The sequence below is a fragment of the Elephantulus edwardii genome, unplaced genomic scaffold (genome assembly GCF_000299155.1).
Source record: "Elephantulus edwardii isolate Elephantulus edwardi_28Jun2011 unplaced genomic scaffold, EleEdw1.0 scaffold00064, whole genome shotgun sequence".
NCBI classification, from domain to species: domain Eukaryota; kingdom Metazoa; phylum Chordata; class Mammalia; order Macroscelidea; family Macroscelididae; genus Elephantulus; species Elephantulus edwardii.
Genome location: NW_006399814.1, coordinates 760,842 through 766,457, shown reverse-complemented (window position 1 = coordinate 766,457; position 5,616 = coordinate 760,842). Strand labels below are relative to the sequence as shown.

Genomic DNA, 5,616 nt, shown 5'->3' with positions numbered 1-5,616 from the left:
TCTTCTTTTATTTTTTTGGCTGTGGATGCCCTTCAGGATGCCTTCTTGGCCTTTAATGTCTTTGCTTTGGCTTGAGTTTTGGGAGGGGCAGGCGCTTCCTTCTTCGCTTTCAGTGCCATCTTCATAGAAAGGAGAGGATGACTCTTGATGAGATTATTAACACAGTGATTGGGGTAATGGGGTTAGGTCTGTTGGAGACAATGAGACTAGGTCAGAGTGGGGCGGAGTTCAGAGCCTTGGGTGATGGCACATTGCAACAACAGCAACCTCTCTGACTCTGGCTCTGTGGGCAGCAATTCCAGGTTATATCTCTCTTGCATCAGGCCTCTGGTTCTCTGCTGATGCAGCTGTTGCTCATGTAGTTTAAGCCTGACCGAAGCAGGAATCCCTGGCCCTGGAGGACATATGTTGTGTTATCTGCTCCTTCTACCTTGCTGATAGTTCCATTGTCCATTTCTGCTGCTGAACCTGCTCAGTTTAAATCTGGCAGAATGACTCAACTGGCCAATCCCCTCATGGATAGACAGACACACCAGCCTGGCATGTTCCCGCCCAGCCTGGTGGCAGAGTCACACATAGGCCGTGGCCTAGCATAGCCGTTATGAACAGTAGACTCACTGTACCACAGCATGTATCAGGACTCCGCTTCTATGACTGGCTGAGTGATATTCCAGTGTGTGTGTGTGTGTGTACATTTATTTATCCAGTCATCTCTTGATGAATATTTAGGTCAATTACACTTTTTGGCTATTGTAAATAATGCGGCAGTGAGCAGTGGTGTATAAATTTCTGTTTGAGTCTCTGCTTTCAAGTCTTCTGGGTATATGTTTAGTAATGGAATTACAAAGTCCTGCAGTAGTTCTAATTTTGATTTTTTTTAATGAATGTGATGTCAGTTTGAGGACTAAGGTGCATCTGATTCAGGCTATAGTTATTCTGATTACTAGCTGTGCATCTGAAAGCTGAACAGTGAATAAAGATGACAGAAGAAGAATTGATGCCTTTGATCTGTGGTGTTGGAGAAGAACACTGAACATCCTATGGACGGCCAGGAGAATAAACAGATATGTCTTGTAGAGGGTGCAGCTGGAGTACTTTTTGGATGCAAGAATGGTGAGACTTCACCTCACATACTTTGGGCATGTTACTAGGAGGCGCTATTCCTTGGAGAGGGACATGATGCTGGGAAGGTTGGAGGGTCGGCAGAGGAGAGAAGGACTCTTGACCAGATGGATTGACATGGTGACTGCTGTAATGGACTCTTGTGTGTTAGGATGTGTGATGGTGCAGGATAGGCCAGGGTTCACATCTGCTGTTCATAGGGCCAGTAGGAATCGTACTCGACTCAATGGCACCTAACAACAAACCCTGCCACACAATTTTCTGCAATGGCTGTACCAGTTTTAGTCCCATCAGCAGTGGATGTTGTTAGATGCTTTTGAGTCAGCTATGATTGAAACATAGCTCTATTCTGCGCTCTTTACATAGTCTCTGCCATGCTCAAGTTGATTGTTGTGTTCACTGCGTCAGTCTGTCTTGTTGAGGGTCTTTCTTTTGTTTTTTTGACCCTATACTTTTCTGAGCATGATGTTTCCCCCAAAGATTGGCACTAACTGGGGGCTCTGCTAACCCAAAGGTGACGCCTCTCGGTGACTGAAATCCAGCAGCTGCTCTGTAGGAGAAAAACGAGCAGTGTCGTTTACAGCCTCCAGAAAATGTGCTGGAGGGTCAGCAGTGAGTTGGTTCTCTCTACAGCAGTGAGGGAGGCACCTCTTGACAGCATGGCCAAAGTATGGGAGACAAAGATATGCTGTTGTTTGTTTTTTTTTAAATTTTACTTTTATTATTTTTGTGTGAGTGTACCGTCAAATCAGATCTGACTGGTACAGAAGGAGACTGTCCCTCCTTCCCCGGCAGAGCATCTGGTGGACTCGAACTGTGCACCTCTGGGATTGTAGTTGCAGCTCCTTGCCACTAGGCCACCAGAGCTCCCCTAGATACGCTGTTTTTGGCACTGAGGAGCACTGTTGCTGTACTTTCCCCAGGATAGATTGGCAGTCCATGGGATGTTCAACACTTTGCCAGCACCACAATTGAAAAGCCATCATCTGAGTCTTTATTCGTTGTCCAGCTTTCACTTCTATACCAAGCAGTTGAAATACTATGACTTGGATCAGGCACACTTTAAACTGATAACCCTTGTTTTCTTTTTGGCTTTTCTATATTAAAGAGCATGTTTCAGTCTCTTCTGATATTCATTATGGTCTTTTCAGTGAGCTTTCTCTAGTTGTTGGTCATTAGTGTTCAGTATGTCAGATCTATTCTTGAAGGTTTTAAAATTCAGGTGGGATAAACTCACAGGTTGTAATTTGGCTTTGATGAACTTGTTCTAATTATCTTTGTTTACAGTATGAAGCTCCGTATGAGAAATTGATGCTTTATTCCATAGTTGAACCCTGGCTGATAGTAAGTTTCTCTCCTGTCTCACTATGATCCTTAACTCTTGGTGAAATCCATGTGTACAGTGACTGTTTTTTAAAATAGATATTCCTGTCACCAAAGCTATGTTTTCCAACAACCAGTCGTTTGTTTACAACCTTTGTATTCTAGTCACCAGTTATTTTTCCCCTACTTTATTTTGGAAGGAGTGGCATCCATCCACTTCCTAAATAACTTGCCTTCTGAAATTCTATGGACTTGGATAAATGTCGATAGTTTTAGAGGGGCTTCAGGCCTTTTGTTCATAGGGTCGCTATGAGTCATGCTCCACTTGAAGGCAGTCAACAACAAAAACTATTTTATATTGCTTTGCATACAGAATTCATATACATTGTGTATCATTCATGCACATTGTGGTTTTTGTTTGGGGTTTTTTTTTTCATTCAAAATGTGAACATTAATAACAAACAGCAGGTCAAAGTGGGGAGTCTCCCAGGAGCAAGAATGCTGGAACTGGAGACCTCAGGGGGTTCCCTATTTTCCCCTTCAAGGCCTGAAGGTAGGGAAGCAGTGAACCTCACTGGGGGTGAGGGTGCCAAGCTCCGCTCCACATAAGTCCAACTGCCAAGGGCCCTAAGACCCAACATGTAGCAGCAGGTGGATCAGGTTGGGCCCCTGTCTGACCTGGAAGGTCCCAGCAGGGTAAGTGGCCCGGGCTGGGCCCATAAACAGGCCAAGTAGATGCAGAAGCTTTCCTTCTGTCCATCAATGTGATGGAGCCACAGGTAGACACCCATGCCGATGCCCTGTAGGGACTGCAGCCGCAGGGAGCCCCCGAGGTATTCCACGCAGGCTCATGATGTGAGCAGCCTGAAGCCAAAGCCATGCAAGGGTCCTAACTGGCCTCCACTCAGCATGTCCATGTGGCCAAAAAGAGCGCTGTTTCGGGAATCCTGGGTACTGGCCTCAGCCGTCGTGAAGTGGTAGTCTGTGACCTAGTCTAGGTCCTTGTGAACAGTTCTCTCACTCCAATCTGAAATCCTGATGACAAGATCAATATCATTGTTGGTGATGGTGATGACCACATCTAGGACCCTCCATTGTAGCTCTCATGGCGCTCTTGAGCCGCTCAGGCAGGATGTATGTAGTGCAGTGGCATAGGGATGAAGGGGAAAGGAGCTGCCACATGCCCTTTAATGTGGATGCGGGAAGGAGAGGGTGTTGCCATACTTGTGCTTACATAGGCATCTGGCAAAATCCACCCATTGATCTTTTTTGGTGAGAGGTGAATGCAGATGATTTCCACAAAGTCAGGCCAGTCCCTGTGCAGTGCCAGGTGATGTGTAGCCAATGTGTGGATCCCCAGCCGTGAAATCAGTGTCTTGTTCAAGAAATAGCGGACAAGCTTTTCATCCTTTATGTGCTTTCTGCTCTCACAAAGGTCCTCCACTAAGAGTATCACCACATCCCTATGATCATCTAGCAACTGTTGCACCAGCTGGCAGTACTGACCTCTTCTGTCTGGTCCTTGATCGGAAGGAAGTCTGTCAGCTTCTGGAAGGCATGGATGTACAGCTCGTGCACCTGCAGGATGGTGGGGTTGCAGCCAATGATGAAAGGGAGGCTGTGGAAGCTCTTGATGGAGTGAGTGATTCTCACTGGCACCTCTTGCTGTAGATAGCAGGCACTTTTCAGAAGGTGGCTGCGATCCTGAGAGCAGCCAGAATAGAGCATCATGGCCCGGGTGAGATGAACTGAAAGGTGCTCAGCTGCCACATCAGTGACTGACTGGTTGTAGAAAGAGGTGACAGTTTTCGAGTGCTTGTGGGCCATCTCCATGTGGTGTGTGTCTTTGGCCAACATGGAGCGGGATTGGAGTGAAAGTACAGGCCCCAGGGGTGGCCAGAGTGGTGGCCTGCTGTGGGACCACTCCCCAGGACCATTATCAGTAGCATTGTCCTGGTCCTTGATCAAACTAGGTGGGTCTAAGGCTGAGGACCCAACAGATGAAAGTGGCAGGGCAAAGAGAGGGATTGAGCAAGGCTCTTCTCTGACTTCAAGGGCGAGAGCGGGAGGTAGCTAACCAGCTCAACCAGCAGGGTGCAGCTCCAGTAGGCCAGCTACTTGCCCCCGCCACAGCACATTGTGTTTTACATATTCCTACGTTTCTACATATTCACATTGTGTTTTATAAAATTAATCACTTTTGATCCGTGCCTACCATTACCCTGTCTTTTCAGGTCCCCACTGGATCTTTCCTAATTCCTTCATACTCCCTTAGCCCATCAAATTCTGTTTATTCTGGGGATTATCCCTTACCCACATTCTGTCCTCCTGCCCCTCTCCCTTTCCCTTTTTAGACTCTCCCCACTTTTAGACTTTTATATACATCTTATTAGTTATCATTCTAGTTTTATAATGGTCTTTTGCAGTATTTGTTCTTAGGAGACTGAGCCAGTTTACCCAGCATAAAGCTCTCTAGACTCTCCCGTGTTAGATAGTGTTTTGCAGAATTGCTCCTTAGTGCTGCATAGGTTTCATTGTGAGAATGTACCATGATTTCTCAGGTCCTTGTTTTGTTGACTGATATTTGACTATTTCCATTTTCTTGTTACTGTGAATAATACTGCTATGAACGTAGGTGTACATATCTCTGTTTGTGTCTCAGTTCTATTTTCCTTACCAATTATTGTTAATGTATATTGATTGTTCAGTCAATTTCAGGCTGCAGATATTTCTTCTTCTTTGGCTTCATTGATTGGTGTGTATATTTGACCAATAGTTAGCAGGCCTTTCTTGTGTACATATGGATGTTATCATGTCACCAACATCACTGTGCTTCTTGAGGTGGTAGTGGTGGTTCTGTGCTGTTGAGTCAGAACTGATTCATAGCTGGCTCTCTGATGGGTTTTCAGAGGCATTTAATTGCACAAGAGGAGATTGTCCATCCTTCTCACACAGAGCAGTTGGTGGGTTCAAACTGTGTGTCTTTAGAATTACAGCACAGCTTTTTACCACTAGACCACCAGAGCTCCTTGCTTTAGGATTGTTGTTGTTGTTATGTGCCGTTAAGTTGCTTGCAACTCATAGCGACCCTATGTACAACAACCCTAAACCCTGCTCTATCCTATGCCATTCGCACTGCCTCTGACACACCCATCCCGATTAACCCAGTCA

The 5,616-nt window shown here is 45.8% G+C and overlaps 1 pseudogene; it reads right to left on the bottom strand.

The window, feature by feature from the left end:
• Positions 1 to 3,101: 3,101 nt before the first annotated feature.
• Positions 3,102 to 4,394, bottom strand: LOC102844202 (annotated as a pseudogene).
• Positions 4,395 to 5,616: the final 1,222 nt, after the last annotated feature.